We start from the raw sequence: 18,539 nt of genomic DNA on the forward strand, positions 1-18,539 counted from the left end.
TAAGCCGGAAAGGTGACGTCATGAATAGTTGTGAAATGGCGAGCAGCTAAGGGCTGCTCGTACTGTGAACAAGGTTTGCAACAAATTTCAGCTTGACACCTTTGATCTTTCCTGACAAGATATATTATCTCTTATTCATTATTACCTAGACAGAAATCTATTACCTCTTCCAAACTGAAATTTTAAGTACATTAATCATGAAAAATTCAGACAAATTTTTAATATACGAACACATCACTTAGTAACATTTTGGTAACTACAGTTTTGAAATCAGAAGTTGGATAATTTGCATTGCTTTAACAAGCGACCTCATGTCTCAATATTGCAAAAGGAAAGAAAGCTGTTATTTATTTTTAAGATTCTTTATCTCAATCGGTAGAAACGAAACCCTTAACGGATGACTTTGTTGTCTATGTGTCTGGCGTTAAGACTGCTTTCCCTCAAAAAGGGTAGAGGTATCAAGTTTAAATTTATGTGAAATATAAAGCCGCTGGTCTCATGGCGGTGTAAACAATTTAAGAGTCTATGTCAGTGTAATCCAAAGATACGGCGATTTTTTGATACTCGATAACTTACTCATGAGAATGTATAGGATACTTGCTGTTGACCGAAAAGTATGAAATTCGGCGAGAAGCAAGGTGTCACACTACAAGTCAAGGAAAATTGTTAGTTTGTAATTACGTCACATAAAAGTTTTTTTTTTTTCATTACAAACTTACATTGCATTCGTAATACATCAAAAATCTCAGGAAGTACTGTAGGAATTTTGAACTGGCTTTCAATAATAGGTACCGTGTTTCACTAGGAAAGGTTCTGTGTAGAACATGCAAATATTTCGTTCTAATTGGCTGAACTACAATGAAGTGACTTTCCTTCCGCAGTGAAAATTATGCCGTCTAGCGGTGAAAGGTGTAAGGATCATGTGTCTGTCTGCCTGTCCGTCTGTTAGAAAGCCATTTTGTCAGAAAAGGTCAAAGGTGTCAAGCTGAAATTTGTGTGAAACATTATGATCTACGATCCCTTGGCAGCGTAAAAATTTTAAGCTTCTAGGTCAATGGAATCAAAAGTTACGTCCTTTTATGTCATATATTTTGATACTTGCAAACTCACTTTTCAGAGCCTACAGATCAGAAACAGTGAATGGCGGTAACCACTCCGTAATATTAATCCAGAGGAAATTTTGCATGTATTTAAAAAAGAGTCATGATTACCTCTCCACTGCCAAAGAACAGATGAAAGGACAATATTCTTCGAGTTGGAGCGTGGAATGTCAGAAGCATGAGCGTGATAGGGAACATACAGAAATAACAATGGGAAATACAAAGGCACAGTCTAGCAGTGATCAGTGAAGTGAAACGGAAAAGAGACAAGTATTTCTGGTCTCACGAATATAGACCGATATCAACACTAGAATAAAATGGTAAAACGGGAATGGGATTTATTATGAATAGGAAGGTAGGCCAGAGAGTGAGTTACTTTGAACAGTTGTGATAGAATTATTCTCATGGAAATTGACTGCAAACCAACGCTAACAACAGTAGATCAGTTATAAATGCCGATGTCACAATCCAAAGATAATATGATAGAGTGTGTAAAGAGAAATGATAACCTAATAAGGTTAACGGATTGGAAATCCTTAGTGGTGGAGGCAATGAACAAAGAGTTAAGAGAGAATATGGACTGAATAGAAATGATGACAAAGACTAGGTTTCTACAGTATATTTGAACTAGTAATAATGAATAATATACTGTTCAAAAATCACAAGTGGTGAAGATATACTTAGGAACAGCCTAGAGATATGGAAAGATTCCAGGTGGATTACATCATTGTGAAGCAGAGATTTCGAAATCATATAATGGTTGTAAGACGTATCCAGCAGCAAATATAGATTCAGGTCAAAATATAGTAACGATAAAGAGTAAATTGAAGGTCAAGGGAGACGTTCTGAAGCAATGTGGAACGAATTAGGATACTGAAGTACTGAGGAATGCTGGTGCGCGTTTGAAGTTACGTAGGACTGTAGATTCTTTAATAAGTCAGTAGGCGGTTCAGTTGAAAAGGAATGGACTTATTTGAAAGGAGTATTCGTGAAAGTAGAGTGACGAATACAACAACAAAGAAGGTAATTGCGAAGAAACCTTGGGAAAGAGAAAAATTATTTGTATTGATCACTCTTCAGTTACTTATTTTAAAGTTTACTTGTGTTAATATTTGCTGTAAAGTATCTTATTAGTGGATTTTCATTAACCTCAGTCTTTCTTTCTGTGTTATTGACTCGAATGGTCTATTATTCTTCAGTCTGTCAATTAAGTTAATAATACACCGTAACGAAGTTAATTAGACTCTGTTTTGTACTATCTATTATAGGTTTCACTCGTTTCAAAGCATTTCTCGAAAAAAAGAAACAAAAAAAAACATAAGCTAACGGCCGGTTTCCACGTACTTTAGACGTACGTTTACATACAAATTTAAGACATTTCTTTCATTATTAAGTGAAGAAATTAGATTATTTTCTCTACACATATATTTAGTATTGCCGTATCTACTCAGAGAATTAGAGGCTTTAAGTTCTTTCTTTTATTTCCTTTCAAAGCGCGTGAAATACGTATCGTGCTTACACGATCTTAGGCCTAATTTTTCGGGTATACAAGTTTTGATTTTTAACGTTAGTTTAACTGCATTACGTTACTAAATTATTAGCATATACGTGTATTAGTGTTCCACATAATTTTAGTGACTCTTGTGATCTGTAGTTAATAAAATACTACTGTTATTGCCTAGATAAATTTTGCAAAAATGTCGTAAACAACCATCAGCGAGAAGTGTTTCAGCTGCTGTAGGAAAGTTAGTCCTGGGGTTCTGTGCAGCTGTTGTTGCAGATGGTTACATTGGGGTGAATGCAGTGGCATGGGAATCGGGGAAGTAAATCAGTCTCTTCCATGGTATTGCAGATTATGTTTAAGGGATAAGAAAATAGTGGAACACGAAGGGAAGATTAGATCCCTTCAGGCTGAACTCGATAGAGCTAGGGAGGAACTGATGAGGTTAAGGGGGAAGAAGGGTGAAGACAGAAAGAAACAGGGGCCACAGAAAAAGAGCAGTGTCTCACAGTTTCATCATTGCCTTGCTACCTCAGTCAGCTAAGGAAGAGGCTCAAGTATATGTAACTGTAGTCAGCACTCAACAGACTTCCACTAGGAAACCAATTGTTGCAAAAAAAGTAGAAAGAAGAAGGATATTTCTGTTGTTAGGTAGTAGCCATGGAGGTGTGGGCCAGATCTTGCGGAGAGGTACCAGGTCACAAGTATTTTCAAGCCCAGTACATGTCTTAGCCAACTAATAGAGTGCAAGGGTTTTACAAGAAGGATCATTTTGTGGTAATGGGTGGAGCGGGAAACAGTATTGATAGGGATCAGAGCTAAAATATTGGGTGTGACCTGGTAAAAATAGCATCTGCAACGAACCATACAAATGTGGCTTGGTTCCTGTTTTCATGTGGTATGATCGGCTCCAATTGAACAGCTCCGTCAGGAGGGCCAATATGCAGCTTGATCAGCTGCTTTTGGTGGCTACTTTGTCAGGCATATATTTGGTTCATGTTGATGGTATTGTATGTGGGACTTCACAAGACATGGCCTGCAACTCAGTAGGAAAGGGTAGGGTAAACAAGCTGGGATGATAGCAAAATTTTTAAGGGAGGGGGGTGCTGAAACTCATAGAAGTACTTTTTTAGGCTAAGATCTGTGTCCAGTCATCCTACATTAATTGAAATTAAGCTTAAGGAGGAGTTCACAGAGGCAGGTACTAGACAGGTTAAAATATCGCAAGATTCTCATAACAGTACAGTGAAAAACAATGTTAGTATGTCACAAGATTCACGTAAAAGAACACTGAAAAATATTCTTAGTATACTATGTCAGAATATCAGGGGATAAAAAAAAGTGGATGAGCTTCTTGTTTGTTTAGAAGATTTAGAAACTGATTGTAGAATAGATGTACTATGTCCGTCTGAACATATTAAAGTCACAGGTATGGAAATGGTAAATGTAGGTTAAGCTTTCACCACGTGTAAGTAGAGACACTATGGAGAGAGGAGGGAGTTGCCATATATGTTAAAATCTGTCATAGTCTGAAAAATCTGGAAACTAAAAAATTTTGCATAGAACAACATATAGAAGCATGTACATGTGAGCTAAACTAAATAATGGCAATTTTATAACAGTAGCCGTGTATAGGTCCCCATTGGGAAATTTTCAACTATTTTTGAAAAATGTGGATTCTTTGTTGTGCCATCTGTCAGACACAGCAAAGCAAATTACTGTTTGTGGGGATTTCAATGTAGATTTTCTCAAAGAGCTTGATAGGAAGCTTGACTTTGAAGTATTACTAGGGTCTTTCAGTTTGACATCAGTTATCGGTTTTTCTAGATGGGTGGTACAGGAAAGCAGCACACTGATACATAATGTTTTCATAAACAAAGATAAATTTAATCAAATAAAAACTTTTCCTGATAAGAATGGTCTGTCTGATCATGATGCACAGCTTGTTACAGTATATGATATAGCTTCATAAAGTAATGCAAAACAGTCCTCCAAAATACTGCATTCAACTAACGATCTAACAATTCAAAATTTTAGGAAAAGCTTGCAACAGTTAGACTGGGATGAGATGTACAAGGAACATGATGCTAATTTAAAATTTAACCTATTTCACGATACTTTTGTGAGTATATTTGAAAACAGTTTCCCTAAGAAGCAGTGAAATATAATTGTAAGAAACCAAGCAAAAAGCTACAGCGTACTAAAGGGTTAAAAATGTCTTGTAAACAGAAAAGGGAAATGTATTTTATAGCTAAGAGGAGTAATAATCCCTAAACAGTGAAACATTATAAAAACTACTGCACTGTATTAAGAAAAGGTATTAAAAAGTGCAGAAGTATGTGTATTATGTCTGAGATTAGCACATCTGATAATAAAATTAAAACAATTTGGAATATTGTTAAAAGGGAAGCAGAATCTACTGAGAGCACAGGAAGACTATTTCTATCAATCACAATAAAAAGCTTTTTAACAAGCAGTCAGAAGTAGAAAACATTTTTAATAATCATTTTTGAAGTGTGGTACAGAAAATAGGATACAGCTATTCATTTCAAAATGCAAGGTATTATACGAGGTGCATTCAAGTTCTAAGGCCTCCGATTTTTTTTCTAATTAACTACTCACCCGAAATCGATGAAACTGGTGGTACTTCTCGACGTTATCGCCCTGCAGACGTACACATTTTTCACAACGCTGACGCCATGATTCCATGGCAGCGGTGAAGGCTTCTATAGGAGTCTGTTTTGACCACTGGAAAATCGCGGAGGCAGCGCAGCTGGTGAATGTGTGGCCACGGAGAGTGTCTTTCATTGTTGGAAAAAGCCAAAAGTCAGTAGGAGCCAGGTCAGGTGTGTAGGGAGCATGAGGAATCACTTCAAAGTTGTTATCACGAAGAAACGGTTGCGTAACGTTAGTTCGATGTGCGGGTGCGTTGTCTTGGTGAAACAGCACACGCGCAGCCTTTCCCGGGCGAATTTGTTGCAGTGCAGGAAGGAATTTGTTCTTCAAAACATTTTCGTAGGATGCACCTGTTACTGTAGTGCCCTTTGGAACGCAAAGGCTAAGGATTACGCCCTCGCTGTCCCAGAACATGGACACCATCATTTTTTCAGCACTGGCTGTTACCCGAAATTATTTGGTGGCGGTGAATCTGTGAGCTTCCATTGAGCTGACTGGCGCTTTGTTTCTGGATTGAAAAATGGCGTCCACGTCTCATCCATTGTCACAACCGACGAAAAGAAAGTCCCATTCATGCTGTCGTTGCGCGTCAACATTGCTTGGCAACATGCCACACGGGCAGCCATGTGGTCGTCCGTCAGCGTTCGTGGCACGCACCTGAATGACACTTCTCGCATTTTCAGGTCGTCATACAGGATTGTGTGCACAGAACCCACAAAAATGCCAACTCTGGAGACGATCTGTTCAACAGTCATTCGGCGATCCCCCAAAACAATTCTCTCCACTTTCTCGATCATGTCGTCAGGCTGGCTTCTGCGAGCCTGATGTTGTTTCGGTTTGTTGTCACATGATGTTCTGCCTTCATTAAACTGTCGCACCCACGAACGCACTTTTGACACATCCATAACTCCATCACCACATGTCTCCTTCAACTGTCGATGAAGTTCAATTGGTTTCACACCATGCAAATTCAGAAAACGAATGATTGCATGCTGTTCAAGTAAGGAAAACGTCGCCATTTTAAGTATTTAAAACAGTTCTCATTCTCGCCGCTGGCGGTAAAATTCCATCTGCTGTACGGTGCTGCTATCTCTGGGACGTATTGACAATGAATGTGGCCTCATTTTAAAACAATGCGCATGTTTCTATCTCTTTCCAGTCCGGAGAAAAAAAATCAGAGGTCTTAGAACTTGAATGCACCTCGTATGGAAGAGACAGTACCTATGCTATTTGATAAAACTGAAATTCAATCCAACTCTCCTACTGAAATTAGGAAAATAATAAATTCACTTAAAAGTGAAAGCTCACATGGAATTGATGGCATTTCCAACAGATTACTAAAGCCTTGTTTCCAACAAATAAGTAGGATTCTCAGCCACATATGTAGTAGCTCAATGAAACAGTGCATTTTTCCATATACACTAAAATACATTATTGTTAAACCACTGCATAAAAAATGGGATACGTCTGATGCCAACAACTGCCGCCCAGTCTCACTTCTGATAGCTTTATCCAAAATTCTTGAAAGAGTAATGTATATTCCTAAAAATGAAGTATTAACAAAATGTCAATTTGATTTTCAGAACAGCTTTTGAACAGAAAGTGCTATATAGCCTATACTTTCACTGATCAAATATTAAATGCATTGAATAACCGAACACCATCCATTGGTATATTTTGTGATCTCTCAGAGGCTTTTGATTGTGTGAATCATGAAATTTTTCTAGATAAGCTTAAGTATTGTGGTATGAGTGGGACAGCAGACAAATGGTTTAATTCATACTTAACTGGAAGATTGCAGAAGGTTGAAGTACAGATAGTCTGCAAAAATCAGCAGAATCCTCTTACTGGGGCGGTAACAAAAATGGTGGCCCATAGGGTTCAGTCTTGGGTCCCTTATTGTTCTTAATATATATTAAATGCTTGCCACCCTATTTTCATTAAGATACAGATCTAGTTCCTTTTGCTGATGATACAAGTATAGTGATCACAACCAACAAGAAAGAATCATCTGAGGAAATTATAAATTATGTCTTTCAGAAAATTATTATGTGCTTCTTTGCAAATAGACACTCACTAAATTTTGAGAAAACACAGTCTATACAATTCTGTACAGCATATGGCATAACACCATTGATAAATATACACTATGAACAGAAGTCTGTTACTAAGGCAAAATACTCAAAATTTCTCAGTGTGTGCATTGACGAGAAATCGAATTGGAAGAAACATATTGAGGATCTGCTGAAACAGTTAGGTTCAGCTACCTATGCTACTAAGGTTATTGCAAATATTGGTAACAGATGTATCACTAAATTAGCCTGCTATGCCTATTTTCATTCACTGCTTTCAAGTAGTATCATCTTTTGGGCCAATTCGTCACTAAAAGAGAAAATATTCATTGCATAAAAGTGTGTAATCAGAATAATAGCTGGAGCATATCCAAGATCACATTGCATACATTTATTTAAGGAACTAGGGATATTCCCAGTACCTTCGCAATACATATATTCTCTTATGAAGTTTGTCATTAATAATCCATCCCAATTCAAAAATAACAGCGAAGTGCATAGCTACAAAACTAGAAGAAAGGATGATCTCAGTATACTGGCCTAAATCTCACTTTTGTACAGAAAGGGGTGAAATATGCTGCCACAAAAATCTTTGGTCAATTGCCAAATAGAAGTAAAAGTCTGACAGATAGCCAACCAGTATTTAAAAGTAAATTAGAAAAATTCTAAATTACTCCTTCTTCTCAATAGATGAATTCTTAGATATGAGGTAGTAACTGTAAAAATATTAATTAATTAATTATGTTGTGTAAAGAAAAGTTATGTTAAAGTAACACATTCCACATCATTACGAAATGTCATATTCATGATCTATGGAACAAAGGTTAATATATGTATGTATGTATTGAAAGGGTACAGTACCGGCCGACATTGAAAATAGGTACAACATTCTTCGTTATTCTTGTCAGAACAACATATTTTTTGTAATAATAACTCAATTTCACTTAATACACTGAAGCCGGATACCAGTGCAGGAAAGAATTACAATTTATTTATTTAATTGATCACATGTACACACCCACAAAATAAATCCCTACATCCAATTTGGTGAGATCTGATAAATGAATGAATGTATGGTCATCTGCTTACTGCAGATAGTGAATGTGCAATATATGATCATCTTAGAGTCGGTCGTTTGGTCACCTTTGGTGGAACCAAAGAGATGAAATTTACCTGAGCTTAGAGAGCCTGAAATGTGGCTGACCAATGGGTAGCATGGTCTTCCCCCACCTTGACAGAGGTGCGAGATGACCTGAAGAACGGCCATGTTTCAGCACTCTGATGCTGGATCTTGTTTTGGTAAGACCTGTCTTAGGTGTGTTCCGTAAAGACAAAAGAGTGCAGAGAATGGTATGCATGTGGAATACTTAAGAGTAGTTTGGTATAATAATTTCTCTATTTCAGGAACTTTTGTGGGGAGAATTAAATGTCAGGCAGGTAGTATTAAGGGGATCGTAGTAATCTTCGGAAGTGACCAACGGACACAATGTAATTACGTGTAGCAATAAGTTGAAATACTTCCAAGTGCTTAAGTTAAGCTGAATCACTGGCGTGTGTACTATAAGTAGGAAATATTTAAGGAATGGCGTGCGCAGGACTTGAAATTAGAGACGAGTACTTCCATGTGGTGAGTACTGTATGAGTCTCAATCTGAGTATGGCACAAAGGATAAAGAGAAGTACTCGTCCATGGTATCAGTTGAGGACTCGCGTGTGTGACGAATATGTTCTTCATATTACTTTGCGTGTTATGTTTCCTTGTGATGCTTGATTCAAACTATAATACTCTGAGAGTGAAGCAAGGTGAGTCAGCCGTCTATCCAGCAACGCCACTTGACTTGCATTGCACGGGAAGACGTGCATATATCCTCCAGAGTTCATAGTAGGAAAGAAATGCTACGAAGTGGGACAGTGTCGTGTGAAACTGGGATGAATACTAATTGAAGTGGGAAAGCTGAAAGTGCTGTGATTATAACGTTGTGACTGTTCCTTGTGTTGTACTCCATGTTGTCAGTGTGGTGTATTTCATGTAATTTAAGTATGTGTGATTTGCATGGGAGAGTAGCAAGATAGGTTCAGAGGCAGTGGGTTATGCATGCTTCTTTTTGTACTGCTCGGTCTGGAAGAAATTTTCGTGATGATGGGTGTGAGAGTCGAAGTGAGAGATATAGCAAAAAATACACCAGCCTATCCTAAAAGTGCACTTTAGTGTTAGATAATTACGAGACCATAAGATAGAGAAACACCAAAGTAAAGCTATGCCAACTGGGCGGAGTTTCTCATGTGTAATTGTTGTAGAAAATGTAATGGTGTGTTTAGGTTATATAATTTATCGGAGTAAAAAAGATAGTGAAAAGAAAAAGATCGGTGGCCTTTTCCTTCGAATAGTATGTTGTCATGATATCCAGAATTTATAATGTGTCCGCCATTCATATTCAGTGCGGTGGCCACGTGTTGATCAAAGCCGTTGGATAAGAAAGAAAATGCGGTATTGCCAGTGCGTAGTGAACAGTCAGAGTTGTGTAAATTACTAATAGTCAAATGTGCGTTATCCGTTTCCGTTGCATAATATTCAAACAGGAGAATAATTTGTAACTTAATTGTGAGTACTACAGCTCATGTTACTTGATAAATAAGAATGAATCCACTCGCTTGGCAGACGACACATCTTGCAGGCCTGACTGCTTGATGCCACAGTATGAGCAAGGCATGTGGGTGCCTCTTATAATTTCGATCCTGCCAGGATTGTGCTGTTAGGGTTTGCTGTTAAGATTTTTTTTGATGGGATATATTGTGATAGTGCTAAGAAGTAAGATTTTTGTTTGCAATTTCTATCTGGATTGGTGAGGATCTTTTATTTTTTTTATGTAATTGATTGCTACGTCGTCTAAGGCTGGAAGATCGTTGTATAATTTTTTTTGCGTTATGTCCGTTGTAACTAGGTCGCAGTCGAAAAGTGTAGTCACCATGGAGAAGAGTGATTCTGGGGTGAACGTAGCAGGCGGCATAGTGGAGCAGGAAGTAGTTGTCGACCTTGGGTTAATGAGCAAGAACGGCGAACGTTCAGAAGGGGCTGAATTGGTCAGCGGACCGCGGCTAGGTGATCCGTTAGGCGGCGGGCCTTTCCCGACGACGCTGACGAGCCGGGACCAGGTCAGGTATGCAGTGAAAGTGTAGCTACCCATAGCGAAGCTACGGTTTCTCAGGCGAACGAGGTGAGCGCATCGAAAGTAGCAAATGACAGTGTGCTATTGCAGTTTTTACAGAGGATGGATAGAGATAATAAGGAGAGAGATAGGGAGTATAAGGAAAAATTGGAAGCGAATAAGCAAAGATTGGAAGCGATGGATAAAGATAATAAGGTAAGATTGGAAGCGATGGTTAAAGATAATAAGGAAAGATTGGACACGAATAAGGAAAGATTGGAAGCGATGGATAAAGATAGTAAGGAAAAATTGGAGGCAATGGATAAGGGAAATAAACAGGCAATGAGGAAGCTACACACAGTTATCGATGAGCGTCTGTCTGCAGTTAATAATCGGTTAGATGAGGGGAGAAGATCCGGGTGCGCTGAAGCAAGTATGTGACGCCGTGAAAGAAAAACCCAATAATTTGGAGGTACGAATAATTGCAATAGAGAGTGATATTACAGAACGTAGGGACGTGTTGCAGGATGAGCGAATCAAAGAGGTAGTGGAGGACTTACTTAATGATAAAGAAGGGGCATTAGACAGCGTGGAAGCTCAAGTCACCCACCAGGAAGTGGCTCTAAATAAACACAGGGATGAAGTTGCTGAGGTAGTGGTCAGAATGAATACGATTATCGCAGATGTAGAAAAGGTCAGGATAAGAGGCGAAACAGGCTCTGACAGTACGCAGTGAGAGGTTTACGCCGACCAGGAGTAGATACAATCACTATTACAGTTTAAAGAGGCAAAATTTGAAATAAATAGGAAACATAGGGAAGAACTAGCACAGTTGCAATTAGCGTGCAGGAGCGAAGGTGACACACCACCAGGTAGGTTGCAGAGGGAGAGTAAGATAAATTCAAAAGAATGAAAATAGGCAGAAAGAGGAGGACGAACTCAGAGAGTTAGAGGAACGGTTGTGTCGGATAAAACAGGTGGCAAACCCAACTGGGTATAGTCCAAGGTCGGAAAACATACATGCGGAAGACGAATGTAGGAGGCACTTACAAATTTACACTTGTTTTCCGGATCCTGATAACTACCAACATCCATGCCTGTGGCTGTCACAATTTCAAGATTCATTACCATCATCGTGGGGACCACTCCTCAAAATGAAGTTTGTGTGTAACCATTTGAGGGACGAGGCTAGAGTAAAAATGCAGGAAGTTATTAAAGACTGTAGTAGCTACAAGATATTTTGTGACAAGTTTTTAAATGAATTCTGGTCGAAAAGTAAGTAGGACCAGGTTAAGCAATGCATATTGATGATGCTAAATTGTAACTAAGGTGGTATAAGAGATCCAGTGGCGTGCTGTCAGGAAATTCTTAGATGAAATAGGTATTTGCATGTGCCAAGCGAACCTGAGGAGCTCATTAGGATCTGTATAACGAAGTTTCCAGTGAAATTGCGCAGAGATATAGCGATAGCAGGCAGAGGCTTAAGACGATTCTGCGTCATTTCAACACTTGTTACAGGAACTGGGTATTGAGAGCAACATCGTGAACGGAGTCACGACTCATAGGTCAGACAGAGTCGATGATAGGAACAGCAGAAACTATCAGAATGACAGGAGAGCATCGAATCAGAGGAATGACGGAAATGAAAGATGGCGAGGAAATAGGGGGCAGAATTCATGGGGGTATCGACCGTCAAACCGGGAAAATAGAAGATGGGACAGAGATGGAAGAATAAGGGAAAATGAAAATGATGGGCGAAGAGATGATAGGCAGTCATTGGGTTCTTGTCCCTCCGTCACAATGACGGAGGGACAAGAAGGTGACTACACGATAGAGGGGTACAAGCCAGGACTATTAATGATGTAAGTATTAGGTATATCGATTACGGAAAACTAAGGGAGAATCTGTTAGAGGAGGTAGGAGATGTGGGGAGTGAAGTCCACCCAATAATTAGCGTAGAAATAAATAATATAATCGTACCTTGTGTCATCGACACAGGCAGTGAAATGAGTGTTTTGAGGGAAGATGTATTTAAGTGTTGTAGTCTTACAAAACCATGGCCAACGTTGCCATTGCAAAGAACAACAGTGAGAGGGGCAGTTACAGTAAAGGGAATTGAGATGAAGTTACAAGCGCAGGTAACATTGTGTGACAAGCGAAGAGGTTTAGTACAGTGTTCATGATTGTGTCGTCGCTAACTGTTGAAGGGATATTAGGCGATATAGGCGATAATTTTTTGAACCAATATAAAGCAGTCGTTAACATGAGAAATGGTTCAATGGGGTTGAGATTCGGAGGAAATTACATTAAGATTCGACGATTGCTTGTGTGCTAAAGATAACGCACAATTAGCATTATGTCTCGCGGTAAAGTCCGGTAGACAGGCACAGACTACGGGGCTCGAACAAGAGAAGAAGGAAATTCATAAATGTTTGGATGAGGAGATCAGGGAGAAAATCTGGCATGTACGAAGGACCACGATCTACGGGGAATTGCAGAAAATTTTATACGAGAATAGGAAGGTATTTAAACATGCTGCGCGTACAATAAGAAATCTTGTGTATAGATTCAAGGTCAAGCCTCATAAACAGTTTCGGGCCCAAGCGTACCCGATACCTGTTGTGTACAAAGAAAGAGTGGAAGCTGAGATCGAAAGCATGCTAGAACAAGGGATTATCGAACCAGCATCCAGTCCGTACAACAGCCACTTTGTGTTGAAAAAAAGGATGGGTCAATTAGACTAGTTTTGGACGCAAGAAGGATTAATAAGAAAATAGAGACAGAGCCAGATCGGCCACTGACACTTGACGAATTGCTACAAAGTTTTGACGGGATCAGAGTTCTCAACTCAGTTGATTTGAGACTGAGTTTCTGGCAGGTGGAGTTAGATAGGGGGTGTAGAAAATACACTGCTTTCTTGTGCTACGGGAAATCGTATCAATTCCGGAAACTACCATTTGGGTTTAATGTAAAATCCGCGGCATTTATCAGAGCGCTAATTCTGTTATTCCTAATGAAATAAAAGATAAGGTAACATAGTACGTAGATGATGTCCTGATAGCAGAAAGAAACTGGGAAGACCACAATAGAACGTCAAGCATATTGCTCGGTGCATTGGAGATACATGGGGTAACCGTGAATTTGGGAAATTCAGAATTTGGACGAAAAGAAATCGAGTTTCTAGGTCACATTGTAACGCCAGAGGCAATAAGACCAAAGCCAGACAAACCCGAAGCAATCAGAGATTTTCCGGTGCCAAGAACAAAACGTCAGCTACGGAGTTATTTAGGATTAATCAATTTTTACAGGACGTTTATTAAGATTGGAGGTGCAGCGACACCCAGACTATGTCAGCCGACTGGAAAAAAAACGGTATGGAATTGGGACCCTGTCGCGCAGTAAGAGTATGAGGCGTTAAAGAAGGCACTGCTATCGGCACCTCTTCTCGGGCATCCAGACCTAGGGAAAGAGTTAAAGAGTTTTGTATGGCCACAATCAGTTCCCGTAGTGGACTTGGGGTAACATTGTTCCAAGAGCAAGAGCAAGGAGGAGAAGTGATGCAACAACCTATTGCATTTGCGATCCGAGTGCTTAGCAAAGCTGAGAGAAATTACACGGTAACTGAGATTGAAGCTTTGGCAATAGTATGGGGTTTTAGAAAGTTTAGATACTATGTGTACGGGAAGCATACTAAAATCTATACTGACCACAAGTCGCTACAGTTTCTGATACCGGCCAAACTTAACCATAGACGACTCGCGAGGTGGGCACTCTATTTACAGGAGTTTCAGTTTACGGTCATGTATGTTCCTGGGCCACAGAACATAGTGGCAGATGCGTTGTCGAGGAACCCAGTAGGTCATGGTCAATGATGAGGAGGTAAACGAGAACATATATGACATACTGTACATGCAGGGCGTGCCGTTCGAGAAATACATAGGGGCGGTACTCACAAATATCGCGAAGGAGCAGGATAAAGACGCGTCACGGAAAATGGTGAAGGACAGAGTTAGAGCGCACTTAGATGCCAATATAGCGCGCTTCTATACAATTCAGAACGGGGTCCTTTTCTACCGTAGAAATCCGAACACAGACGACTGGGTGTTGTGTATACCAAATAAAATAGTCAACAAGCTGATCTGGTATACGCACCGAAGTTATGGGCATTACGGGGCAAGGAAATGCTGTAAGAAATTAAGGGAATCAGTTTATTGCATTAGTATGGAGAGGAGGATCAAGAACGTGCTTGGTAGTTGCAAACTGTGCCGGAAGGCAAAATCGTTAACTATCCCATACAAAGCACCGCTTTTTCCGATAGTGCCAGATAGATTGAGGGAATTCGGAGAACCGATTTGTTTGGCCCGCTACCTAGGTCTGTGCAGGGATATAGATATGTTTTAGTAGCAGTGCAATTGGTGTCAAAGTATGTGACTTTTACCGCATGGAAACGTGCGACGGAAAGGACAGTAGCAGGAGCGATCGATAAACACTTTTTGCGAGAAGTAGGAACTGTAGAAAAATTCATAGCTGACAATTGACCACAATATAGATGCAGACAATGGCTAACCACACTGAAGAGAAGAAGGATAAAACCGGTGTTCATATCTCGATACCGTGCTGCACGTAACCCCAGTGAAAGAGTGGTAAAAGAACTGGGAAAGTTGTGTAAGATCTATTGCCATAGGCAACATAGAAGTTGGAGTAATTTTCTCAAATTTTTCAGGACATCCTCAATGAGCTACCACATGGAGCAACTGGTTTATCAGCAATTACGGTACTAAAGAATGAACCACCACCAGATCGAGTCAGGGAGCTGGTAGATTTTCCGTGATGAGGAAAGCAGAGGCACACAGAAATTGTCAAGATTGCGATAGAGCGTGTTAAGAAGGCAGCTAAGGATAGGCAGGAGAAGCAGAACGGAAAGATCTGTAAGATCGAATTAGCAATTGGAGACATGGTTCTAATTAAAACTCATCGATTATCAAAGAGGCACAGATTCCTAACCAGCAAATTCTTTACTGTGTAAAGTGGACCATTCAGAGTGAGGCGGATTGTCCATGAAACTGCTGTACTGATTGAGACGATCAAGTTAAAACAATTGCGTGGGTTTCATCACATTTCTAATATCAAATTATGGAAAAGTTAAGGATAGATCGAAAGTAGGCAAGTTATGATAGATAGTCAGTGTATTTATTTGTGGTGTGTAACGTTGTGCAGGGTCAAATGGAACATAAAAATTTTCAGGCTGGATGTCAGGAAGTATGACGGAATACTCTGGTCGAATGAGTCATGAACAGGAGTCGACAGAGTGGTGTATGTACGTATTTTTTGTCATATGAATAAGGATCAAGCAGAAACGACGTGATGATTAATGAGGGGATAAAGATGGTAGATAGAGAGAGAGAAACGACGTGATAAATAGTAGTGGATAAAGTTGATATTTAAGGAGAGAAGGGACGTAAAGCAGTGTGATTAATAAAGAGAGATTCGACGTGATGAAACAGTGGTAAATAAAGGTGAGTAGGATTAATAATGTGGAGATGTCTTAGATGTATGTTACAGAGAGGCCTGTGTATGCTGCAATCGAGATTGATGCGAATGGCGAAGGAAGACCAGGAAATGATGGAGTAATGGACGGACGGAGAGCCGAAATACGAATGAAGAGATGAGAACAACAGCACAACGTGAAAGGGCATAAATGGAGTATGAGATCCAGATGGTGAACGTTTTGGAATACTGACATAAGATGTAATATAAGTGTAAATCTAATTCTTACCAAAACATTTGCAATATGGCAATAATAATATTTTCTGTTGTTGTTGAAGCCAGGTACCAGTATAACTTACCAAAACGATACCAATAATGTGTACAGTTATTTTGCAGGATGAATAAATTGTGTATTTTTTTGTTCTTAGATGAAATGTCGCAATTCTTAGTTGATATTTAGCAGGATGAATAATCGGTTAAGTGAATGCAGAGGCCCGCATCTCGTGGTCGTGCGGTAGCGTTCTCGCTTCCCACGCCCGGGTTCCTGGGTTCGATTCCCGGTGGGGTCAGGGATTTTCTCTGCCTCGTGATGGCTGGGTGTTGTGTGATGTCCTTAGGTTAGTTAGGTTTAAGTAGTTCTAAGTTCTAGGGGACTGATGACCATAGATGTTAAGTCCCATAGTGATCAGAGCCATTTGAACCATTTGAATGCAGAGGTAAGCCGATGGAGAGAGGTGCCGGAGTGAAAGGACGTAATTGGAGACTGGAATGCTATCTCCAAAACAACTCCATGTGTCATGTGGTTGAGTATAAGGGAGCAAAGATATGGTATGTTGTCGTACGTGTGGTGGTGTTAAGGTTAGCTGACTTCTAGACCTATTCTGTTGGTGTATTAATGGATTGAATGAGAAGGAAAATGTGGTGTCAGTTGAGTGAGAGTCGTAGAGTAGTATGATCAATGCGCACACTCCAGTAAAGGGGATGCTACCGACCCATAACAAAAACATTATTGTGTTTTATTGTTTGATTTGGATGAACCTCGATGGCAGGTCAGGATATGACGACATGTTGATGGTACATACATGTCCTAGAAATGTTGTTTTATATAATAAAAGGTAAAATATGTAAAGAGATACTAATTTCTGTCTGCCACAAACACAAAGGTGCATTGTATGTTGTAGATTTAGAGTTATCAGTTTATAAATTGTTTATTGTGTTAGGATGTTAAAGTAGTTTACTATTTAACATTATGTGGTAGGTAATTATGAGCAGTATAGATTGTTTCTTATTTTTTTGTTAGAACACTTTCAAGGGGTATTAGTTTCAGGCTGTTACAAGCACAAAGGTGCATTGTATGTTCTAGATATAGAGTCATCAGTTCCTAAAATGTTTATTGTGTTAGGATGTTATAGTAGTTTACTATTTGATATTATGTAATAGGTAATGGTGAGCTGTATAGATTGTTTCCTATTTTTTTTATTAGAACACATTCAAGGGGTATTAATTTCAGTCTGTCACAAGCGCAAAGGTACTTTGTATATTGTAGTTTCAGAATCAACAGTTTCTAGTATGTTCACTGTGATAGGATGTTAAAGTAGTCTACTATTTGATATTGTAATTATGAGCTGTATAGATTGTTCCTTATTCCTTTTTTTGTATTTTGTTAACACTTTCATGTTTTGTATGAGGGATGACAGGTACAATCAACAGCACAAGTGTGGGCTGTATATAGAAAAGGGATAAATGTTGATGTTGTATGTGTAGAAAACTAGGGTGTATGATTTTATGTTTTTTTGAACAAAGATTCTTTTATTACCAATGTCTCTAATAGATCATACATGTAATTAATGAGTATTTAAATAGTGTAATGTTTTGTCTGTAATGTTGCGAGATGCACAGAAGAGTCTGACTGATTGGGTGTCACAGCACTGAGGTGCCCACGCAGAACGCGCCTGTACCTACATAAAAATGCGGGAGGCCAAGCTGACGTCGGCATGGGAGAGGCGACAGAGCCGCTGCGTTCCCCACTCCACTGTCAGTCAGGGTACACTCCACGCACCCGCTACAACAGGTCAAAGACCTGGGGTGACACACACCTACCACTGGCCATTCATAAGTTCCGCCACCCTTACGACTGGAGACAGTATCCCGCAGAGGCAACAGCGTGTGGTTTTTCTGCTCAACGGCTCACGTGGCGGCGGCGGCGCGACAGTAGGATAAAAGACGCGCGGCAGTGTCCGGCAGGCATTTTTAAACAGCCGTGAAACAAGATGACTACTCGTATCTCTCAATAAGGAGGAACGTGAAGGACTTGTGTTTCCACGTTGTGAGTGGTGGAAAAGATTTTGTCTTTAGCAGACAGGATGATTGTTTTGTTTTGTTTGACCACTGAACAGTGGGATCCATAAACTTTTGTCGGTGACTTGTTAAGTGTGCTTTGTAAAAGGCATGTGGGACCCTTGTTATGCTTAAAGAGGACAGTTGTCGTTTGGTGATAAATTATTCTATGAACGCAAGAAACTAAAGTGGGACATTGACATTTGCATTTGTAGTAGGAG

The sequence above is a fragment of the Schistocerca serialis genome, chromosome 6 (assembly GCF_023864345.2).
Source record: "Schistocerca serialis cubense isolate TAMUIC-IGC-003099 chromosome 6, iqSchSeri2.2, whole genome shotgun sequence".
Classification (NCBI taxonomy): Eukaryota; Metazoa; Arthropoda; class Insecta; order Orthoptera; family Acrididae; genus Schistocerca; species Schistocerca serialis.